This window comes from Otolemur garnettii, unplaced genomic scaffold (assembly GCF_000181295.1).
Source record: "Otolemur garnettii isolate 467f Iridium unplaced genomic scaffold, OtoGar3 scaffold00027, whole genome shotgun sequence".
NCBI classification, from domain to species: domain Eukaryota; kingdom Metazoa; phylum Chordata; class Mammalia; order Primates; family Galagidae; genus Otolemur; species Otolemur garnettii.
Window position 1 is genome coordinate 3,003,020 of NW_003852422.1, and position 25,285 is coordinate 3,028,304.

Genomic DNA, 25,285 nt, shown 5'->3' on the forward strand with positions numbered 1-25,285 from the left:
GTGCACACACATGCACAGACATGCACATGTGGACACAAAATATACACACACATCCACATGTGCACACGCATGCACAGACATGCACATGTGGACACAAAATATACATACACACATCCACACGTGCACACACACATGCACACAAAATATACATATACACATATCATATCCATATGTGCACACACACGTGCACACATGCACACACACACAAAATACACACGTGCACACATGTGCACACACGTGTACACACATAAGCACACACAAACACATGCACACATGAACCGCACATGCACACACATGAACACATGCACACATAAGCACACACACGAACACACATGCACACACATGCACACACATGAACACATGCGCAAATAAGCACACACATACACACATGCACATGCATGCACAAGAACACACATGCACATACACATAAGCACACAGATGCACACACACATGAACACACGTGTGCACACACACACACATGCATATACACATGGGAAACAATGAAAAACTCTGGACAGATTTTTATCTAATTTTATTCACTGCACGTGAGTATGTTCTACTGATTTGGCCAGAACTGGTGATTTTTCTGGTTATTTTGTGAATGTTTGGTCTATGTTACCACCAACGTTTAGGGAAGAAAGAAAGAAAATGGAAAAAAAAACCTAAGAATTTTAAGCACATACTTACTAGAAAAATCTCTGCCTGAATATTTGCCTCTAGTTAAAGTAGAGACACTTCTTTCAAATACCACCCCACTTCCATTTCTCACAGAGATTAACATGGGTCACCAACTGGACAAATGATGTGGCCACAGAATGTGCATGCACATGGTTAGAATGTTCTTCCGGGAAGAGTGGATGGCTTGGGCTGGTACTACGATAACACACACAGCAAATTACAGGTCTCACGCTCCTGAGCCACGAGCTGAGAAATGCCTTGGTCCCGACCCCCTCTCCTCTCCCAGGGCCTGTTTGCTGCAAATATCTCCCATCTCCAGTATTGACTGGTTTATCAGGTGGCAGGTATCTCTATCAGTCTATCTTGAATTGTCACCCAGCGGGAGATTAAACGCTGCCTGCCTCCTCCCTGTGATTTTTAGTCTTCACATCACAAAGTTTTCAATCACATTTCAGCAGTGTGCATTTAGCTTACAGAACTCAGAGCACTTATCTTCCCAAAGCAGGGGATTTAGACTGTGTTTACTTCATGTAGTTTCATGATATCTTTCTGCAAACCTGTCCTCGTTCAGGTGGTGAGCTGGCTCCCCTGCTTCCCCCACCCCCACTCCCTACCCGAGTAGGCTCTTGGCTCAGCAACAAAGAATCTGAATAATGGGAAAGTGCGTGTTCCGGAGGAGCGGCCTTGCAGTGCTGGTTTTCAAGATGAAAGGGGTGTAACTATGGACCATGCTATTGTGTGGGGCTTTCTCATTAGTCGTCTCCAGAAGACCCGGATTACTGCACAGCTCTCAGCCCAGGAATCCGTTGGGCGCCACGTGCCTTTCCTGTCACTGGGGGACACCTGCAAGGAGCTGTGGTCTGAGAGGGACCCTCAGCAATGAACGTCACTGTGTTGGTGGGAGGTTCCTAACGCCAAGCCAGCGATTATCTGCCAGTGTGCTGTCCGAGGCCTGGAATTCCCAGTGAACAGAGGGACTAATGAGATTCTGAATAAACAGAAGCCAGAGAGGAGGACAGGTGTGTTCTCCTCAGAATGCCTGCGAGAAAGTTGGTCTGAAGTCAGCCAGATGGGATCCGGGAGGACATTCTTCCTGCTAAGAAAGGACATGTCCACAGTGATGATTTGTCTCCTTTAATTAGATCTTTTCACCAAGTATTGACTGGGGAGACCCAGCCCTGGGACGTGGGTGGAGGCTGGGTCAGGAGCAGCAATGAAGCTGGTAAATGGGACAGCTTCTTTAGGACGTTTCTTCAGAAGGCGTGAGTGTCAGTGTTGTGCCATTTAGAGTTCACTTTCTCCCTTGGGCTTTCTGGACACACATTTGTATCATTTCATGTTTTATGGCCACACAGGCAGAGGGGCTTACACTGCTGAAAAGCCAGGCATCATCCTCTGCCAATGCATTGGAATTTAAAAACCTAAATTACCTCTCAGACACATGAAAAGAGCCTCAGCAAAGGGGTGACAGGGTCACCCAGCTTGTGAACTGGCAGTGGGGCTGGGTGTCAACTGCTGTCTGTGATCTGTTGTTACTCCTCAGCTGCTGTTACTCCTGGAACTGGCTCTGCCACCTTTACTGGGGTTGAGATTGTGCCTCAGGGCACGTGTCTGGGGGCTTGGAGATGACCAGGGAACTTCCACTTTGCGGGAGACTTCCTTCTGGCGGAACTGGTGGTTGGGGCCATGGAACACTGTCATGGTGGTAGACAGGACCCTCACAATCTCATTTTCCCTCCTTATGCATCAGAATGTGGTTAGTACACATGCAGCCTGAGGTCCTCGGGTGGACATGGCCGGATAGGAGGCTGTTATTTGCAGTGTCCCACGTGGTGTTACCAGGGCAGGCTAAAGACCCACCTCTGCCACTCATCCATGAACATGTGGGTTACGCCAAGATGGCTGTTTCAGTCCAAACCCCTGGCCACACTAGAACCCGGGAGTAATCCTACTGGAATTGGGAGAATGATTAGTGATCCTCAGTGACAAACACTCCATTTTTAATGTCCATAATTAAAAAAAAAATCTAGCACCTAAAGAAAAAACCATCCTTTCTTTAGAACTTGGCTTCTTTAAGAAGGTTGTACTGTCTACACTCACAAAAATATCCTTAATTCTATCAAGTTTGCACCTGTCAGAATTCCCAGAGTTGTGAAGGTCCACCACTCAGCAGAGCAGGTGACCTGAGTGGAAATGTGTAAAACAAGAAGTGCTTGTTCCACCTGTGGGTGCCAATACCTTCAGCTCCATAAAATGCCACTAGTTGGGCTTGGGGAAGAAACTCAGGTTGGAGAGATCTTTGAAGAATGAATTCTCCTCTTGCTCCTGTATTCTTCAGTAGCAGCGTCCAACCTGTGGCCCACGGGCTGCATGCTGATTTTGTGAAGACTTTTTTGCTTATCTGTGCTGTTGGATACCACGAAAATTACACACAGCCTTTCTTTCCCTCCCTCTCTCCCTCCCTCTTTTTCTTCCTTCCTTCCTCCCTCCCTTCCTTCCTTCCTTCCTTCTTTCCTCCTTCCCTTTCTTCCTTCCTCCCTCCCTCCTCCTTCCCTCCCTCCTTCTCTCTCCCCTAATCAGCTTTCGTTACTGTCTATGTAGGTACTGTGTGGCACCAGAAAATTTTTATTCTTCCACTGTGTGACACAGAAAGGTTGGACACCTCTGCCTACAGAATTTCTTATATTTAAGGTGTAGCTACATCTATATAAACTTTGTTTCCAAATAGACAAACATCTTGAAATATTTCCTAAGTTGCATAAAATCTATTGCATTACTAGGAAGAGGTTGGTGGTGAATGGCAGTTCCCTGCATCACACTTTACCTCTAAACTAGATGTAGAAATCAATATTTGTTGAATGGATTTGAATATATATCAATTTAATAATTTTTCTTCCTGAGTAGCAAACATTGAAGTAGATCATTTAGAAGTTGGTGGAATGTTTTGTTCTGACTGCTATAAAATTTGTTTATTTAACAAGCTTTCTATGTGCTAATCACTGGGGATTTGGAAATTATAATATAACAATCCCTACCCTCAAAGATTTTATAGGCGAAATTTTGGGATTGGAGAAGGTAGAAACATAAACACAGACATTAATGAATTGTGATATGTGTTATCAGAGTTTAATGTGTTAGGTAAACATGGATGTGTAAGGTTAGTAACTATTAGCTTTGTTCGGGACAGTTAACAGAATAAACAGCATTTGGCTAAGGCCTCGTAGGATGAGGGGAAAGTATAAGGGGGGAGGCGTTTTAGAGAGAGGAACATTAGTTTCAGGTTTATTAAATACATGTTTTTTCACCGGAAAACGAAATATTTCTGCTATTTTACACGAATGAGAACAATTTCTGTGTTTGCTTTGCATTTTTCTTTTCTTTTCTTTTTGCAGGTTTTTTTTTTTTTTTTTTTTTAGGCCGAGGCTGGGTTTGAACCCGCCACCTCTGGCATATGGGGCTGGTGCCCTACTCCTTGAGCCATAGGCAACACCAGCTTTGCATTTTTCTTTGTCAGCACATCACGCAGTCTCTCACACAAGCCTAAGGACTCTACAGTTTGAGGCTCGACATAAAAAGCCCTTTCTGCGCTTTTCTATTCTATGGCAACTTTTTTTGGACAAAAACTATCCAGTGTGGGCATTTTCAACCATTCAATTAACTGCACATGCCCCACGTGGATGAGTTAGGCTAGATATTTCTTGGATCACAAAATGACACTGATTAAAAAACAAAATAAAGACTCAGGGATCTGGGGATTCATTTTAGCATCCATGAGAAGCGAGAAGCAGTAGCACAGCGTGCTTTCCGGCATGAGGGTTTGGAATCCCAGAGAGGGACGTGGCACCTCCCCCACTGGGGCTGGTGCCTTACCTACCATACCAACACCTGAGCCTTAGTTTTCGGCTTGTAAATTTAAGTCCATAATACACTAGTTGCTCTAGAGCAGCGGGTCTCAACCTGTGGGTCATGACCCCTTTTTAGCAAGGAAAATACACTGTGGCATTAGGAAGGTTGAGAACCACTGCTCTAGAGTTTATTGTATCATAACAATAGGAGGTATGTGAAAGCATTTCTAAACAAAGAATATTGTCATTACCATTAATCACAACAGTAACAACTACTATTTGAAATTTCAAGAATAACAATCTAGATATATTTCTTAATTTTAAAATACAGAAACATGAGAAAATGGGCTTTGTTTTTGGTGAAAGTCCTAGGTTTGATTGACTTTAAAAGGTATACATTTGCAGGCTTTGCTCTACACAGGCTGTAAATGGAGGGCCTGTAAAATCTGTGTGTTCCAGACTTTTACATTTGCAGAATGTTAGACTTGAATTTATTGTTCCAAATCAGCATATGGGGATAAGATATTTAGATATGAAAAAACCCCATACTTTTGGAATGTTTGGTATTACAACGCTGATTCCCTATTTAGTTGATGGGGAGATAAGGATTTCATGGAAACGTTGGGGCAGGTGTATGGAAAAGACATTATGGTGTCAGAACGAGAGGAAACAATGGTAAGCTGTGTGTGGAAAGTCCGTACTCTGCCAGAATGAAATAGAACCCAGGACTCAGCTGTGCTGAGCCCTGGCCAGTCCATGCTCGGAGGCCGAGTGGAAGGCCCCAGAATGGCGGCGACGTGACAACCCACAGGGGAAAGATTTATTCTGTTCCTTCCACCTTGGGGCTGAGTGGAGACTGGTGAGGCTATCTGGGGGCTTGCAGCGCGGTACCCAGCGGCAGGGGAGACTGGTGAGGCTATCTGGGGGCTTGCAGTGCGGTACCCAGCGGCAGGGGAGACTGGTGAGGCTATCTGGGGGCTTGCAGTGCGGTACCCAGCGGCAGGGTAACCTTGTGCATGGGAGAAACCCAAGCAGGGATTGGGGACTGGAGGAAGAGGAGGGGGTGGGGGAAAATCACTTTTCGTCAGCCAATGTGGATTAGGTTTACAAGTTTATGAGTTTGAGACTCATACCTCTTGCTAAATTGGTGTATTTTTCTGGTGTGAAATGTCCCTGAGTGTTAAAATGAGTTCAGCTCCTCCCTGCCATCGGGAGTCTGAATCTGCAGAACAAAGGTGAGCATTAATTCCAGTCTGGGTGTCAATTTGGCCTCAATAAAACACTCCAGTAAAACTAACATTTAAATAGGATCCAGAATTGAGGAAGCAGCCAAGGATATGAAAGGGAAATAATAATGCTAAGTGCTTTGAAATCTACAGCAATTTGTTAGAAAAAAAATCCTTTTCTCCCTCCCCTTAGACTTTTCACAGACCCTGTTCCCACTTCATTATTTAACACAGCTCGTCTGGAGCTGACCAGCAGTCTTAGAATGTCAAGGCTTCACTTTCCATTCAAGAAATAAGACCCTCCTAGGACCTTCCAAATATTTCTGTTTTCCATCTAATAAGAATCTTGTATGCCGTAATGGAACAAAGACCGCCTGGTTTTAGGAGGCCTTGGTTCGCGTGCTGACTTAGATAGGGACTGACTTTGTGTGACCTCAACAAGTTACTTGTCTGGAACCTGGGATTTTTCCTCTGTCGATCTGGAGCAGGCTGGAGATTCTGGTCTAAGGATGCTTCCCACAATATTCCTCAGCTTTATGGGACTTTTCTAAGGTCCGGCATCCCTTAGGACAGGTAAGCGAGTGGATATGTAATTGCTGAATTTGTGACAGGTGACACAGTCCAGATTACCAGTGCAAAACCCAGCGTGTTTGTGGAGCTTGCCAAAGCTTACTCCCAGTGTCGTGGTATTCCCAAACGCGCTTCCCAGATTGGCTTCCGCAGCGGGAGAGAAGGTTTCCAAGCACTCTCAGCTGCTGCTCTGTCTGCGCCCCTGCCAGGCCTCAGCAGTTACCTTTCAGCCACACTGTGTCCCAGTTCTCTGCCTGCATTAAGCTGTATTTTGGGGGGAGATTCTCCACCATTATTTGAGAGATATTCATCCTGGCATCGCCATAGAGCATCTTCTTCCACTTTGAGTTTTAAATGTGCTCCCAGGAGCTTTGCGACCCATGGTTTCCTTTCTGTGTGTCCCGTTCCCCTTTACTTCCCCTGCAGGTGGAGGGTGTGGAGAATGCCTCTGGATGTTTCTAGCACAATATTAACTCACGATGGATGTACAGAGTCACAGGGCAATGAAATGAACTCGGGAACAGCAAAGCTGTTCAGAAAAGCTGCCACGGGGAGAAGGGCTGGAGTTTCTTGTGGAAGCCGCTCACCAGGTACCCACACGTTCCAGGAAATGACTCAGTTGTTATAACCCCTACAATTATGCTCCTTTTAAGAAGAAGAGACTTCGGAACAAGAAACATTTTCTTAACTCACTTTATTGCAGCAAGATCTACTCTTCACATTTTGGCGTAATGGAATCTAAATTGAAATATACATACAGGGCGGCTATAAAGCTTGTAAGTTGCACAGGAACTTCACGGCCACCCTCTGTATAAGGCACAGGTGGACACACCTGCACATATGAAGAACAAGCCCAGGGTACAGCATCCGTCTGAGACGGTATCATGCCAGCTCTGGTCGATTCAGCCTCCTTTTTCTTTTCTTTTCTTTGGGAATATATGAAAGCTAAAGCTTTAGGTTTTGTTCAAACTTTCAAAAGCACATATCAAATATTTCCTTATTTCTTTTCATAATACCATAAGAGAAGGTGTTTTATCTTTTTTTTCCCTGCAGTTTAACATAAGTAGAAATTGTCAGTCTAAAATTGACAGGTATTTGTTACAGTCAACAATGAATTGTTCAGATTTGGGATCATTCACCAGTATAGGCAGCGTCTGTCAGGTGTCACAACAGTAAGAAAACTTATTAAATGACAATGAGAAGACAGTAATTTGGAGCCCGGTGGGTAAGATGTGAGAGGCATCCGGAGTTTGCCACTGAAGTCAGTCCTTTCCGCCAGGGCTGTGCTGCCCTTGCCGCGTGCCTGGGGTGTGGGCACAGGAACTCCAGTGCCACCCAGTAACAAATGTGCCTTCCTTCCACCTCTCTGCTGCAGTGTGCGGAATCTTCTAGAGGGTCTTACAGCCATGCTTTTAGGTAAGGTATACGGGGCCATGGGGAAGGTTGTCACTGTGAAAATCTCCTTTGTAAGAGGAAAGAAACGCAGAGATACAGGGCAGAGAGTTGCTTGCCCAGCAAGGCAGTTTTGATGTTGGGTTTCTGTCTCAGTTGTGCAAAGTGGCTGTGTTTCTGCTGTCTCTGCGGGATGGGAACTCCCAGCACCAGCAGCCTGTCCACTGGCACCTGCTTTTGGTCACACCTGTCAGCAACTATTCTGGTACACAGGGTTTCTTAAGAGATATTTTCTTTTCTAATTATAAATCGAAACAATCAACCCACAAGTGTAATTTTAATTCAATGAACAAGAAACTTTTATAAAAGAGTCTCAGTGTGCATTATTAATATTATTATTATTATTTTTGAGACAGAGTCTCATTATGTCACCCTTGGTAGAGTGCTGTGGCATCACAGCTCACAGCAACCTCCAACTCTAGGGCTTAAGCTATTCTCTTGCCTCAGGCTCCCGAGTAGCTGGGACTATAGGCGTCCACCACAGCACCTGGCTATTTTTTGTTGCAGTTGCTATTGCTATTTTAGCTGGCTGGGGCTGAGTTCAAACCTGCCATCTTCAGTAAATGGGGCCAGCACCCTACCCACTAAACCACACACTGCCCCATGTGCATTATTTTTTTGCTACATCTTCTAATGGTGGTTACTGGGCATTTGGTTTGCAGAAATTTATTACTCTTCTGAATAATATGATATGATGCAGCTGTAATACTCACCTGTGTTTGGGGTTTTCTGTTCTGAAAAACATCGAGTTAAACAGGAATATGAAGTTCTCCATTTATTGTAGAATTAACTTACATGTAATATACAAGCATTTTCCGAAGAGTTTATACTCAGAAGTCATAAAGGAATAGATTTATAAAACTGATTGCATATAAATTTAAAACTTTCATGTGGAAAAGGCCACAGTAAAAAGACAAATCAGTAAAAAATATTTGCAATGCACATGACAGTTTAAGGGCAAGTTTTCTAAAATACAAAAATGCTTAAAATAATAAGGAGCTGAATGGAAAGTGGGAAGTCCATCGATTAAAAAAGATAAAAATGGTGGTTGGTGAAAGCATGGAAAGATGCCCAACTTTGGTGAAATTACATAAATGCAAATCAAAATGAGGTTCTATTATCATTCATCCAAAATATTTACTAGACAAAATCTGCGTAATCATGTCTTGCACTAGCTGCCGTGAATACGGATTGTCAATGAGACAGATGCTGTGTCTGCTGGTCCAAAGCTGAGATTCTAGATTCCTGTGTCTGATACACAAAAGCCTGTGCATGTACTTGCCTCATGCAGCCCGGCCACACGTGGCTGCAGGTGCCACCTTGGACAAGACAGGTTGGTGGCAGTCCCAGCGTCAAAGAAATGAAAATAACCATGGTTCATCCAATTTTGCAAGAAAAACTCACAAGAGGCGAGGCAGAAAGTATCCCAGGGGGCCTGTTACTTAAGGCAGACAAGTAGGTGGTGCTGACGTCAAACCTAAAGAAGAGAAGGAACCAGCCATGTGGAGAACAGGAGTGGGTGACTGGATGTCCAAGTGCCAGTGACAGGACACAGCTGGTGCTGGGAGGGACGTGAGAGCATCCCAGCGAGGTCAAGGCCAGCCAGTGAGGGTGACGGAGGAGTAAGGAGCAGTTGGGAAGACTGGGGTAGTGGGTGGAGTTGTGATCCAGGCCTGGGTCCTCTTCCTTCTCTTCACAGGATCCTGTTAATTTCCAAGACTTTAAATACATTCACGTGGCAAGTCCCAAGAGTCACCTTAAGCTCAGAGGTTTCATCCAAATTCCAGACCTGTACTTGCCACAAAATGGACGTCCTATGCCACCGCCAGGTGTGAAGGGGACGTTTGAAGTGTTCACTTGTCTTCTGTGGCGTTGTTTATAGAAGTGAAATAGAACAAAGCAAAAGACAGAGCAGAGCCAGACACAGCCTGGCGTCCATGGTGGAGTGGGTGACCGTGCTCCCCACAGCCCAGCAAGATGCCGCCTTCAGCGGAAAAACTGAACTGATCAGGAGGAAAGCCCTCCAAGAGAGACCATAAAGAAAACAAAAGCAAGGTGTAAAACACTTCATGAGATGTAATCCCATTTGTGTCAGAAAATAAAACTTATGCAGACATGGCGCATATTTCACCTGCACAAATTTTTTCTTCTGGAAGGACGTTGAAGAGCACCTGAGAGTGGGTCCGCACACAGACACGGTGGACAAAGGGACTTTGAATTTGAATTTTATGTTTTCACATGTTTGCTGATTTCTGACCACCTCGATACACTGTTTCTGTGATTGAAAACTGGGTAGCTTAAAAAACTCTCTTTTCAAATGTAGATTCACAGGAGGGCGCAGGAACTACAGAGGCCCATAGGGCGCAGGCCCTATGAACTGTCACTTGCATTCCCCGGTGGTCTCATCACATCGTATTAAGACCAGGAAACAGGCCTGGGAACTAACTGCACATGTATCGTTCAGTGTCATTCACCATATATAGATTCATGCCACCAAGACGCGGAATTATTCTGTTATCACCAAGGGTTCTCAGTGCCACCCTCACCATCGTTTCTACCTTTTGCCGTCTGCATCCCTAACCCAGGCGCCCACTACTGTTTCCGTCTCTGTAATTTTGCCATTTGAGCATGTTCCATAAATGGCATCCTGTAGTGTGCAGCCTTTGGGATGGGATTGGCCCTTTCCACTCAGCCCAGCACTCTTGAGCCCCACGATTGGTAGAGATGTAGCATGCAGCCTTTGGGATTGGCCCTTTCCAGTCAGCCCAGTGTTTTTGAGCCCCACTATTGGTCTTGATGTAGCGCGCGGCCTTTGGGATTGGCCCTTTCCACTCAGCCCATCACTCTTGAGCCCCTTGATTGGTCGTGCGTGTGTTACGCCTGCCCTCTCAGTGCATAGCTCTCGTCCACGTGTGTCCGGACCACAGTTTGTTTACCTACTGAGTAACACTTTGGTTGTTTCCAGTTCTTTGTTAATAAAAATAAAGCTGCTGTGAATAATTGTCTGCAGGTTTTTGTGTGGAGGTAATTTTTTATTTTTCTGGGATAAAAGCCCAGGGGTTCAATTGCTAGCACATAAGGAAAATGTATAGTTAATGTTTAACATATGCTGAACTATTTTCCAGATTAATTATACCATTATGATGTATGAGGGATCTAATTTTTCCTCATCCTTATCAGCATTTGATGTTATCACTGATTTTTTTTTTTTTTGCTGATTTTAATTTTAGGTTTTAAAACAAGAATATAGTAATAGCTCATCAAGGTTTTGATTTGAATTTTTACTGGCTAGTGGTGTGAACTGCTTTCCCCGTGCCTGGTTGCTGCCCATATATCCTGTCTGGTGACACGTCTCTTAATGTATTTTGCCTATTTTCTACTTGGGTTATTTTTTTCCTAGTGATGATTTTTGAGAGTTCTTTGTATAATTTAGATACGAGTCTTCTGTTGGATGTATTTGCAAACTTTTTCTTCCAGTCTGTAGTTTGTATTTGCTTCTTTTTATCAGAGCCTTTTGCAGATAAAGAGTTTTTAATTTTGAGTCTAATTTATTGACTTTTTTCTTTTATAGAGGTGGGTATTATATCTCAGAACTCTGTGAAACCTTAGATTTTAAAGATTTTTCTCCTATTTTCTTCTGACAGTTTTACATTTGTGGTTTATGGTACATTTGAATTAATTTTTGTATAAGTCATGGGGTTTAGATTAAAGAAGTTTTTTTTTTTTTTTTTAACCAATGGATATCCATTTCTTCAGCACTTTCAGTTGAAAAGACTATTGTTTGTCCAATGAATTTCTTTTTCACCTTTGTAAAATAGCAATTTGCCATCCTCAAGGATCACCATAGAGCTTCTATTCTGTTTTATTGATCCATGTGTCTGGCCCTCTGTCAATACCACACAGTCTTGATTATTAATAGCTATAGAGTAAGATTTGATATCATTTAGTGTGATCCCTCTCACCTTATTTTGCAAGATTGTTTTAGCTATTCCTGGGCTATAATATTTTTTAGATTCACAAAAAATCTTTCCAAGATTTTGATAGGAATTTCATTAAACGTGTTTATCATTTGGGGAGAGTTGATATTTTATGTTGAGTCTGCCAATCCATGAATATGGTATGTCTCTTTTTTATTTAGATTTTGGTTGAATACTTTCATCAATATTTTGTAATTTTTAATATACAAGTAGTTCTATACATGTTTTATTAAAATTAACCTTAAGTATTTCATCATTTTGCATTATTAATGATTTAAAAATCATTTTTGAGTAATTATGAATGGTATTGTACCTTTACCTTGTTTCCACATGTTCTTTACTATTATATTGAAGTGAAATTTTTTTTTTTTTTAATCTGCTCTTGTATTCCGTGAATTTTTTTTGCTGTACTGTGCTGGCTGGCTAGAACTTCCAGGACTCTGTGGAATACTGTGGTGAGAACAAAGATCCTTGCCTTGCTCCCAATCTTAGTGGGGAATGCATTCAGTTTTTCAAAATAAAGAATTGCATTAGGAGCAGGGTTTTTTTTAGATGCCCTTTATTAAGTGGAAGGGGTTCCCCATTATTTCTAGTTTTATGAGAGTTTTTTAAATCATAAATGGGTATTGGATTTTGTTAAATTTTTCTTGCATTAATTGATATGATTATGTGATATTTCTTATATGCCTTGTTAATATGATAGATTAGTGTCTTAGTCCATTTGAGAGGCTGCAATGAAATACAATAAACTTAGTGGCTTATAAACAATATTATAAATTTATCTTGTCACAGTTCTGGAGGCTGGGAAGTCCCAGATCAATCACTGGCTGAATTAGTGTCTGGTAAGGGCCCACTTTCTCATTCATAGAGGGCCTAAATTACACTGTGTCCTCCCATGGTGGAAAGGGTCAGGGAGCCCTCTGGAATCTCTATTCCTGTGTATTGGGTTCTGCTCTCATGACCTGGTAACTTCCAAAAGCACCACCTCAAAATGCAATAGCACTGGGCATTAAGATTTAACATGTGAATTTGGGGGTGAGATCCAAATTGCTATTCACTCTATAGCAATTATATTAATTAATTTTCAAATATTGAACTAGTCTTACATCCATAGCATAAACCTCATTGTGTCATCATTATGTGTGTATATAATTTTAAAAATTTTTACTAAATTCTATTTGCTAATATTTTGTTAGGAATCTTTGAATCTTTATATCTAATTGGATAGACTCCTGTGAGTCTATTGGAGTGATATTAGTCTGTAGTTTTTCTTTTTCTTTCTGTACTATCTTTCCCTGGTTAAAACCAGAGTAACAAGGGACCAAGGACTTCATAACATGAAGCGAGAAGGGTTCCTTCCTCTTCTGTTTTCTGGAAGACATTGTGTAGTATTGGTATTAATTCTTTAAATGTTTGTTAGAATTCTCTAGTGATTCCATCTCTGCCTGAAAATACCTTTTTGAAGAGTTTTCCAATAAGAAATTCCATTTCTTTACTAGTGATTAATGTGATTTTTTTTTTTATATTGCCCAAGTTGTGGTAGTTTGTGTTTTTTGAGGAGTTGGTTGATTTCATCCAACTTGTCAGATTTATGCTGAAGAGTTGTGTGTAGTATTCTCTTATTCTTTGGATGTCTTCGGAGTTTATAGAAATACCCACTGCTTTATTCCTGATATTAATCACATAATATGGACAATTTCTCTCTTGTTAACATTGTATTAGAAGTTTTCATTTTCTTTATCTTTTCAAAGAACTTCTTCATTGTTTTAATGATTTTCTCTATTGTTTTTCAATTTTTAATCTCATTGATCTCTGTTGTTCTTTTTATTATCTCTTTCCTTCTTAGGTTTTTGCTCTCTAGTTTTCTAATTTCTTTTTTTTTTTTTGCAGTTTTGTTTTTTTTGGCCGGGGCAGGGTTTGAACCCGCCACCTCCGGCATATAAGGCTGGTGCCCTACTCCTTTGAGCCACAGGTGTTGTCCTAGTTTTCTAATTTCTTGACACAGGCATGTAGATTACTGATTTGGGCACTGCTCTCTTTTCTAATGTAAGCATTTGGTACTACACATTTGCCTCACTGCTTCAGCTGCACTCATTAATTTTAATATATTTTTATTCTTTGTTAAAGTCAATGCATTTTTAATTTTTCCTTGAGATTTCCACTTTGATCCATGGATTATTGTTTTTCTTTTTCTAATTTTTTACTTTTTAAAAATTAAATCATAAATAGATGAATCATATATACATTAATGCATTTTTGGGGTACAATGTCCTGATTTTATATACAATTTGGAATGCTTACTTCAAACTAACATAGCCTTCACATCACTTACTGAATTATTATATTAAGACATTTATACTCTGCACTTAATAAATTTGACATGTACTCTTGTAATATGCCCCCTAGTTGTGGTTCCACCATTTACCCTCCCGCCATCCAACATACCCCCTCCCCTCCTATCCCCCTCCTCTTCCCTCACCTAACTCCAGTAAGAGTAGCCCACATAACAAAATCCCAAAACTATAGATGTTGGCATGGATGTGGAGAAAAGGGAATACTTCTACACTGCTGGTGGGATTGCAAGCTAATACGTTCCTTTTGGAAAGAAGTTTGGAGAACACTTAGGGATCTAAAAGTAGATCTGCTATCCAATCCTGCAATTTCTCTACTAGGTGTATATTTAAAAGATCAAAAATCACTTTACAACAAAGATATTTGCACCAGATTGTTTACTGTAGCTCAATTCATAATTGCCAAGTCATGGAAGAAGCCCAAGTGCCCATCAACCCATGAATGGATTAATAAATTGTGGTATCTGTATACTATGGCATATTATGCAGCCTTAAAAAAGATGGAGACTTTACCACTTTTAAGTTTACATGGATGAAGCTAAAACTTATTCTTCTTAGTGAAGTATCTCAAGAATGGAAGAAAAAGTATCCAATGTACTCAGTACTATTATGAAACCAATTATAACTCACCTACACTTTCATATGATACATGGATTATTTATAATTTTTTTGGTTAGTATCTAGACTGCTTAAAGATTTCCTTGTTATTGTTCAGTTGGTTGGTTTCTAAGTTAATTATAATTTCTAATCTGAGTGCAGTCAGAGAACATACAATGTATGATTTAATTCTCTTAAACTTGGCAAGATTCATTTTACGGCTCACGATATGGTTCATCTTGGCAATGGGCCCTTGAAAAGAATATGTGTGCTGTTGTTGGGTGGAATGTTGTATAAATGTCAGTTAGAGTCTATTGGCTGATGATGTTGAATTCTTCTATTTCTTTATTGATTTTCTGTCTTTTTTTCCCTATCAAGTGTTAAGAGTGGAGTGATAAAGCCTCCAACTATAATTTTAGATTTGTCTATTTCTGTTTTGCAGCTCTATTGTTTGGTCCATGTATACTCATGACTATTATTTTTTCTTGGTGGATCTATATTTTATTGTCATCATATGTACATATACAATACATATATATTATATATACTCGTATGTGTCTGTATATATATGTCTCTCTCTCTATATATATGATATAGCATTATGTATTTACTACTGTTGTCCCTCCCTGTCTCTGGTAATTTTCTTTATTCTAAAGCCTACTTTATGCAGGTCGTGATGGCTCATGCCTATAACCCTAGCACTCTGGGAGACCGAGGCAGATGGACTGCCTGAATTCAGGAGTTGGAGACCAGCCTAAGTCAGAATAAGACCCTGTCTCTAAAAACAGTTGGGCATTGTGTGTGTGTGTGTGTGTGTGGGTGGGTGCCTGTAGTCCTAGCTACTTGGGAGGCTGAGGCAAGAGAATCACTTGAGCCCAAGAGTTTGAGGTTGCTGTGAGCTATGATGCCACAGCTCTCTACCAAGGGTGACAAAGTGAGACTCTGTCTCAAATAAATAAATAAATAAAGTCTACTTTATGTACTATTTTTTTTTTTTTTGAGACAGAGCCTCAAGCTATTGCCTTGGGTAGAGTACTGTGGCGTCACAGCTCACAGCAACCTCCAACTCCTGGGCTTAAGCGATTCTCTTAGCCTCCCACATAGCTGGGACTATAGGTGCCTGCCACAATGCCTGGCTATTTTTGGTTGTAGTTGTCACTGTTTTTTGGCAGGCCCAGGCTAGATTCAAACCCACCAGCTCTGGTGTATGTGGCCGGTGCTTTAGCCTCTTGAGCTACAGGCACCACCTTTATGTGCTATTGATAAAGCCACTCATTACTTTCTTTTGATTGATGCTTGCATGGTCCATTTTTCCCCTTTTACTTTCACCTTGCCTACATTATTTTATTTGATACAAATTTGTTGTTGAGATCATATGGCTGGGTCATATGTTTCAATAAACTCTGGAAATCTCTGTATCTTTTCTTTTAATGATTTTTATTGAGATATAATTAACACATAAAAGAACTATACATAGGGTGGCGCCTGTGGCTCAAAGGAGTAGGGCGCCAGCCCCATATGCTGGAAGTGACAGGTTCAAACCCAGCCCTGGTCAAAAACTGCAAAAAAACAAAACAAAAACAAAAACAAACCTGTACATATTTAATGTGTACAACACAATGAATTTGAGGATAAGTATATACCTGTGAAAGCATCATCACCACCAGGGCCATAAATATATTCATTAATTCCTAAAGTTTCTTCCCACCCCTTTTATTATATCTTCATCTTCTTTTTTTTTTTTTTTGGTAGTAAGAACGCTTAACATTAAGATGTACTCTAAATTTGTTAGCAAATTTTAAGTATATGTGTATAATAAAGTATTATTAGCTCTAGGCACTATACTGTACTTATCTTGCATAGCTAAAACTTTGTACCCTTTGACCATCACTACCCCATTTTCCCCTCCCTCAGTCCCTGGAAAGGATCATTCTGTTCTCTGCGTCTATGAGTTTGACTATTTTAGATTTCACATGTAAGTGAGATCGGCTTATTCCACTTAGCACAATGTTCTTCTGGCCCATTCATATTGTCATGATGGCAGAAAATCTCAGTGTTTATATACATACACATACACACATACATATACATATACATATATATATATATATATATTTTTTTTTTTTGCAGTTTTTGGCCAGCATCGGGTTTGAACCTGCTACCTCCAGTACATGGGGCTGGCACTCTACTCCTTTGAGCCACCCTCTCAGTCTAAAGTTTTATACTTCAACAATTTACATTTAATATAATTATCAATATGTTAGAGCAGAAATCTTTTTTGTTTGCTTGTTTTCTGTCTTTGTTTCTCTGTTGTCTTTTCTACCCTTCTATGGCAACAGAATGATTTTTAAGATTCCATTTAAATTTGTTGTATTTTTTAAGTGTATTTCTTCACATAGCATTTTTAGTGGCTGCTGAAGGTCATACACTACACATATAACTTAGGGGCTGCTGGTGTAATTTTGCCATTTTGAGGGAAGTATGTATCGTACACAGTTAGAGGACTTTCTTTAGCCAGTTTCCCAGGGCAGGTCCCCGGCAACAAATTCTTTTTGCTTTTTTTTCCATCTGAATAGATTTTTTTCTCCTTCATTGCTGGATATAGAATTGCCGGTTGGTCACATCGTTCTGTTTTTCTTTTCCTTTATTTCTTTTTCTTCAGTATCTCTTAATTTCCTTTGTTCCTCTGTTTCCTTCGTATTTTTTCTTTGAAAGAATTTAGATCAGGCAATAACAAAAGACGCTAATAGAACTACTGGTTAAATATTTTTGAAGTTAAAAATGTTTTCATTTCTGGTCAGGGGTGGTGCCTCACACCTATAACCCTAGGAGAGTGAGGTGGGAGGATTGCTTGAGCTCAGTAGTTCAAGACTGGCCTGAGCAAGAGCGAGACTCTGTCTCTACTGAAAATGAACAGTTAGTTGGGTGTCATGGCAGGTGCCTGTAGTCTCAGGTGTTCAGGAGGTCGAGGTGGGAAGATCTCCTAAGCCCAGGAATTTGAAGTTGAGGTGAACTGTGATGAAATCACTGCACTGTACCTGGGGTGATAGAGTAAGACTCTGTCTCAAAGAAAAAAAAATCTACATTTTCCTAAATGGTGAGAAAAAATTTTATCCCAGGTATTTCTCATGGTTCAGAATAATCTTGATACACAGTTGGCTTTCTTAGTGTGAGGTTGGGAGCAAATCAATAGACTTTGTTTTTGTGGATGTGTGATTGTGTTGAAGTGTGATTTGTTTTGTTGATGTGTGATTGTGTTGGTGTGTGATTGTGTCAGTGTGTGATTGTGTTGATGTGTGATTGTGTTGGTGTGTGATTGTGTTGGTGTGTGATTGTGTTGGTGTGTGATTGTGTTGAAGTGTGATTTGTTTTGTTGATGTGTGATTGTGTTGGTGTGTGATTGTGTTGGTGTGTGATTGTGTCGGTGTGTGATTGTGTTGATGTGTGATTTGTTTTGTTGATGTGTGATTTAACTCTGTGTGAGTGAACAGTCTTAGTGGCTTTTGTTTTGGCATTTTAAACATCATCACTGTAGACACACCCCCATCAGTAAAGCATGGACACCCACTTCCATGCCCTGCTTGTCTCCCTCAGAGTAAATGAGGAATCACACTTACTTCAGTCTTGAGGTAACATCAGCCTGATGTAACAGGAATTTATCCCAGGCCATGAATAGGTCTGGCAGTTCGGGTTTGGGCATGGAAAGTGTCTCCCCTCCCCCAGCTGTGTGGCACACCTTTAATTCCTCCAACTACCCGTGGCTTCCTAAGGACTTTCCTAGATGTTAATTCAAGCTCACGTCAGTATATTCCATCCATTTCACAGGTGCTCATGCACCATTAAATGTGTTTCAGCAGGCAGGTGAGGAAGATTGGTTCTTTTTAGACATAAATTCCTTCCAAACTCCAGTCCCAGCTAGGAGTCAAGAGGCAGCAATTTGTTCTTCTGCCCTTTTGAGACCCATCCTAGGTGCAGGGTTGAAACGTGCCCACAAAGGCAACCCTTTGTAGGCAATATGGTATCTTAGGCGCCTAGCCAGACTGTGAATGGGGTGTATTATCACCCACATCCCCATTTAAGAAAAGAAATAGTGCTAGTACTACAATAGCACTGAGCCAGAGATAGGCTGTGTGCACTGCTCCTCAGGGAATCTCACTCCAGCGAAAACAAAACCCCAGCACACATGTGCTGCCGGGCTGTGTGTTAAAATAAGGCTCTCTCTTTCAGAATTACCCAGCAGCCATGTATTCGTTCAACTACATCCAGCTCAAAACATTGAGAAACACAGACGCAAGAGGACTAAGAGAATTTCTCTTCTACTAACATTTGCCAAAAGAAGGAAAAATCTCTTTTTCGGGTTGCTTTCATATTAAGCCATAAGATGCAAGATTTTTCATAGATCAAAAAGGAGACAAAATTGAGGCCTTGCCATCCATCAGGCAGAATGTTTTGGTCACTACTGATAGGGCTTCAGGAGTCGCTGGCAAAGGAAACAAGCCTGTGGTGGTGAAGTGCGGGCCCCACACCACTGACTCATTTGACTGTGAAGCCTGGGATGAGCCCCTTCCGAGGAGGAAGGGGGGACTTCAGGGACACAGACATGGGAAACCGGCCACCTGCAAGAATGAGCCGCTCACACAAAGCCCAGCGCGAGAGCTGCTCTGTGCAGGAAGCCAGGCCTCGGATGGAGAGAGCCCAGCCAGCAAAGACAGACGAAGGCTTAAGAAAAACAGTCAATGAGGGTTCCTTTCTGTTTGGCTTTGCGACCATCGACTAGTTGTCTGAAAGTAACCGATTGTAGGGAATGAACCGAGTGGGAAGCAGGCCAGTTCTCTGAGCCAAGAAGTCCAGGCAAGTTATCAAGAAGAGGTTTTTCTTTCTCTTCTCCTCCCCCTCATTTCTTCTTTTTCTTCTCCGTCTTTTTAAAATTCAAGTACATTTTATTTAAAATGAAATTCCCTGTAAAGTTGCACATCGCCTTTTATTTAAAGATGTCGTATCTCTGAGCGTAAAGGAAGGAAGAGAAGAAATTAAAAAGCAATGAGAGCAGACGTCTGGCAGCCTGGCCTCTCACCAGCTGACCCTTCGCTGGACCACAGGGGACTCGGCGCTCTGTGAGCCGACCAAGGAAGTGAGGGATTTATGGTGCCTTGTTTGGGCTTTTGATAAGTATGTCTGTAAAGTGATGCAGGAGAAGCCACCCTGGGCCTGCTCTAATTGCAGAATTCCTGTAAATTATTTTAAGATGAGAGAGGCCGTCCAGACTAGAGAGAAATAACCCCAGGGCCCGGGGTATTTATGTGTATTTCATTTTAAAAGTCGGGGCCGCAGTGTCCCAATGATCATTAAGCAACCTGTCTGGGTGTCCTTCGAAAGCCAGAGGATGTGTTCCCTGAGGGAGAGGAAGTGGTTATTCATAGAGCAGGATCTGAGCACCGCGGGGCTGGGCCACGTCCCGTGCATGAAACATGAGAAATCCCGGAAGCCTCCGGGATCGACTGGGTTCACTCAGAATCACTCCTGTCGGAAATCTCTTGGAAGAACGTGAGGGGGTGCCTTTCACATTCCCTTCACTAGAAGCTAAAATGAGAGAGTGTCAGGATTTGTTGGTTTATTTAGTCAAGGGATAGGCATTGGCTGAGATCTGGTGTCGAGACTGAGATCTTCTGTTACTTGTACCAAGCACCCCGACATGCACAGCAGCCCCCCACAGCAGCACTGTCCTGTACTACAAGTCCACGGTGCCGGGGCTGAGGAGCCCTGATTTGGGGCTTCTTTGCAAATCATTGATTCTACTGTTGAGGACCTAAAATTCTGGGATAGCTGAGGACATTCTGTTTCCAGAAATCTCTATTGGGTCTTTCGAGAGGTCTCGGTTAGCTCTGGTGGCTAAGGAGATCTCACATGAGTTGTTTGAGCACAAAATTACTTTTGTTCCATGGCCAAAGTCTTTCCCCCCAGAATGCTATGTCCAAATTTATACTGTTTGCTCAGACAGGGCTTCAGAAATTCTATCATCGTAGAGGAAGAGCAGAGGTGTCCTTTCATCCTACGTCTGAGGGAGTCACACCACTGTCGACCACCTGTTGTGGCACTAACATCATTGGGAGATGATCTCCTCCTCTTTGAAGGAGCGAAGGCTTCCACCCTCCTAAGATGGCTGCAGGGAAGAGGGAGGGGGATCTGAGCAGACCTGCAAGAAAAGCCGCCAAATGAAGACACACACAAGCGAGCTTTCTCCTTAGATAACTGCAGGTTTGCCAGTCCACCCTACCCTGCCCTTGTCTCCGTGATCCCTCTCAGGTGCCCAGGGGGTGATGGCTGCTGTGTCCTGTGGAGAAGCTTTACAAACAACCCCCCCCCCCCATCATGGAAAGTATCCGCGCCGGGCATGCTTCTCCACTAACGAAGAATGGGGGTGAAGGAGAGCGGGAGCCGCTCAGATTGGGGGTGAAGTCGAGGGGAAGCCGCTGCTCTTGTCTGCCTTCCCTGGAGGAGGAAGCTTGGGCTTCAGCCTTGTGGATCTTTGTGCAGAGCTGTGCTGGTGTGGCCTCCGTGCCTCATGCTCTGTGATCTTTCGAGATAAGCAGACCCAGCCCAGTGCAGTGGTGGGAGTGGCAGGCGGACTCCCGGCCCCCATCGTTGTCTACAGGGACTGATGGAGTCCTTTGAGGTGGGTGTTTCCATTGTGGCACACTGTGCACTGTGTTCACGGGTGGTGGGAGGCTGGGGCTGGGGTGGCAGCCCCGAGGTGTGGGTCTTGCTGTCTGCAGAGATGAGATACTCTCAGCACGTGGACGGTATTCATTGCCAAGGGGAGATTCACTGAGTTACTGGCATTCGGGACTCAAAGGGAGCCCCAAACCCGAAGTTCTCGTGAATCCCTGCCTTTCCTTAACACGTGAGGGGATGGCACTGCTGGAGGGTTTTCCTCTGACAGGTGCTCTCCCCGCGTCCCCGGCAGTGGGTGTCAGGACCGGTCCCGCCTTCACTGAGGCAAGTGTGTCGCCATGAGAAGCTGCCTTCACCTGATAGGCCCATTCCTGCCCCCAGGGTCAACATTCCTTTGGGGGGCTGTGACATTTTCCCCCAGCTGTTCAGCAAGAGGAATAGCACTGGGGAAGATACCAGGGAGCTCAGGAGGACATGCAGAATGGGCACTCTCGTGCTCTGCTAGGGGGACAGTGCCACAAGTTAGGTCACACAAGAGCACAGATGTGGATTTGAAGAGTTACCTGATGTGTCTCAGGTGAAAGGCGTGAACACACAAGGCTGTAAACTTGTAAGAGAGAGATTCTTATAGGCCGCAGCTGTCCTGGAAGGCTTCCTAGAGGGGCTGTGGTTTGGACTGACCTTGGGGACAGTAAGAATGAGATGATGGAAGTAATGTCAGTGATAAGATGTCAGTTATGGAACACTTCCTGTGGGCCAGGCACTGTCTGAGATGCTTGATAGGAAGCCTTTTTATTTAAAGCCTCATCATTTTTCAAGGTGAGTACTATTGGGTACTCATTTTACAGGTGAGGAAGGGGAGACAGATACATTGTCTGGGGGGATCCAGATGGGGAATTTGCATAAACAGAGACTTGGTATAGGAACGTAAGCCCCTTTCAATTCTAGAAGCTATAAGTCAGCCATAATGATTCTGCTCATGCAAATTTGGAAGTGGCCTTAGAGAACATTGTGTCTTGCTGGCACCAAGGCTGGAAGGGATGAGGGACTCTCCTCAAGTTACCAGGTCAAGTCCCTGAGTCCTGGAGGTGCCAAGTGTGAGGTGGCAGACTGCACAGTGTCTGTGGCCTGGTGGCAAGAGGCATGTTGACCAGCCTGGCTGGAGCAGAGAGTTTGCGTCGCTGCCCTGAGCCCCATTCACACGTGCTGGCAATCACGGAGGGGTTTGGGAAGGAAAGGGCAGGGATTTGGGAAGAGTGACCCGGCTGAGAGCAGAGCAGACGGGAGGTCTGGGTGGGGCCGGAGGGAGGACGGAGAGCGAGTGCTGGAGGCAAAGTCCGAGATGGTGGCCGCTGGCCAGCCTTGGGGTGGGGGGAGGAGAGGCGTGGAATGTGACAGGACAGGAGACCCTGGCCACTGAGTGACGGTCAGAAGGAGATTGGCCTTCACTTCTCCCAGGTCCAGGCAGATGATTATTAGCACAAGAGGACAGGGACAGGCGGCTGAATACTTCAAGGATAAAAATGAACATGAATGAAACACTGCCCCCAGCAGTCACCCTCATTGTCTGCCTTTGTGACTTGTTTGAATTGTTTCTGTCACATGGCTGAGAACCAGTAGCTCTGAGCTGGTTGTCATGATTCTTCTGGAGGTTTCTATGTGCTATTCCTTATCCCACAGCTCTGCAGGACATCTCCTGTACCATTTCCAGAGGATTTCCTGTGTACAGGTGAAGAGATCGTGTTTGCTTAGAACTCAAATGCCCTCCCTCAGAGCTGGCCCTGTCGGGGTCCCTGGGCACAGCCATCCTAAGAGGGACATGGTGATGCGTTTGGAAGAGAGAAGGAGCTGCCGTCTCTGGCTGCAGGAATTCTGAAAGGAGATCTTCGGGAAGGCTGGACTTCCCCAGAGCTCACTGTCCCCAGCACTGCTCAGCTCTCCCTTACACCAGGAGGTAGATATGAATGAAACTACTGTGAGGGGAGAATGAACAGAAAGTGTTTAACCAGGACCCCAGGGAGCCGCGGCACCACTGCAGTGCCACCCTGCCCTCTGCCTGCACATCCCGCTGCAGGCACTTGGCCAGCTGAGCAGATGGCAAGTCCGCAGTGTTGGTCTGGAGGTGCAAGTGTGGGGACCGGGACATTCTGGCTTGTACACCTTGACGTTATTGGCCCAGGAGGGCTTTATTTTATGGATTGTTCTGCCCAGAGATGCAAAGGTAAAAGCCACTAGGAACAGTGGACACCATCAGTTTAAATGCTGTTGATCATGGTTCCCAAGCTCCTGTGCAAGAAACAGAAAAATTTCTACTTTTTAGTAACTTGATTTAATTTCCAATTCAAGTTTTCTTGACAGCAAGGTTCCCGGATTGATGGAACCTTGAAAAAAGGCAGTTAGCCTCTCCAGTACCCCTTCTCTTATCCCAAGCACTGCTGGGACACGGAGAGAGCCCAGGGTCCTGGCTTTCCTCATCTGGAGCCGCTTGACTTCCGGGGACGTGCACTGGCCCTTAAGCCATCTGGCCGTGGGACCTGTAGGAGCCACTTTCTCAGCACCTGCGTTGTAGCCAATACTGCTGCTCTGATGTACCTGCTGGTGCTCTGGAATCTGCCTTCCCGGCTTTTGTGTTGTATGAGATTGAGGCTGTGGGCGCCGCAGGGGCTCACTGTGCGGGCCGCCCTCTGTGCACTGGGGCTCACTGTGCAGGCTGCCTGCTGGGCACTGGGGCTCACTGTGCGGGCCGCCCTCTGTGCACTGGGGCTCACTGTGCAGGCTGCCTGCTGGGCACTGGGGCTCACTGTGCAGGCTGCCTGCTGGGCACTGGGGCTCACTATGCAGGCTGCCCCCCAGCACTGGGGCTCACTGTGCAGGCTGTCCCCCGGGCACTGGGGCTCTGGACCTTCCTGACTTGTTTTCAGGTGTTGGGCCTCCCAGGCCCCCACCTGCACGCACTTTGTCTTGTTGTTCACCTTTCTCTTCTTTTCCTGAAAGCCAGTCCCTTTCCCCTGGTCTGAGGGTGAGTTAGGGTGCACACGTCTCTCCTCAAAGCTGTCATAAGTCTCTGCTTGCTGATTCATTCCCCCAAGGCCCTGCAGTCTTGAGACCTGCAAGCCAGAAGAAGATTCAAGCTTCCTTCCTCCCTTGTTTAATTATCCCCCAGAGGCAGTAAACTCAGAGCAACAGAGATGTTTGGATGGGGCAGGAACAAAGGAAGGAAAGGAATTACCAGAAAAAGTAAATAGGATAGTACTTCAAAAAGTAGTACCCTGTCCTTGCAAAGCAGGACATGTGGGCACTGGGTAGGGGGCGGGGCGGAAGCCGGGCAGTGACGCTCTGTGACTCTCCTGTCGGCAGGAAGCTGACACAGTAGGACTGCTTGGCTTGGTCCTCAAGGAAACAGTTTTAGAAAATGTACCTGACACGTTTGTTTTAGTCTTCCCGAGGGCACTCATCTCAAGCAGTGTCTGCAGAGGGCGCCACACCTGCTATGAATTTTACTTTAGGCTTGTATTGAAATGTTTGTTTCTCTGAAATCTTTAGGCTTGGTTGTATGTCAAACTCTGGGTCTGCCCATATCTGCTTATATTCCCACGTGGGAAGTGAGATGAATCTTCAGTCAGGTTATAAATTAGGTTTAATTATGTAAGTATGTATAAAATTATATTTACTTACCGTATTCAGCGTAGTGTACTAAGTATGCACACTAAGCGTAGTGTACTAAGTCTTTTCACATCACATACGTCTGTATGTGTATTTCTGGTATTTGTCATTTCTTCTAAGGAGGGGGATGAAGGGCAAGGTCAGGAACGAGGGCCCAAGTTCACTCGGGAGAGGAGTCTGCGGTGGGCAGGTCCCCGTACGCACAGAGCCAAGTTTTACAGCCTCTTTTTAAAGACTTTTGTCATTTCCACAGA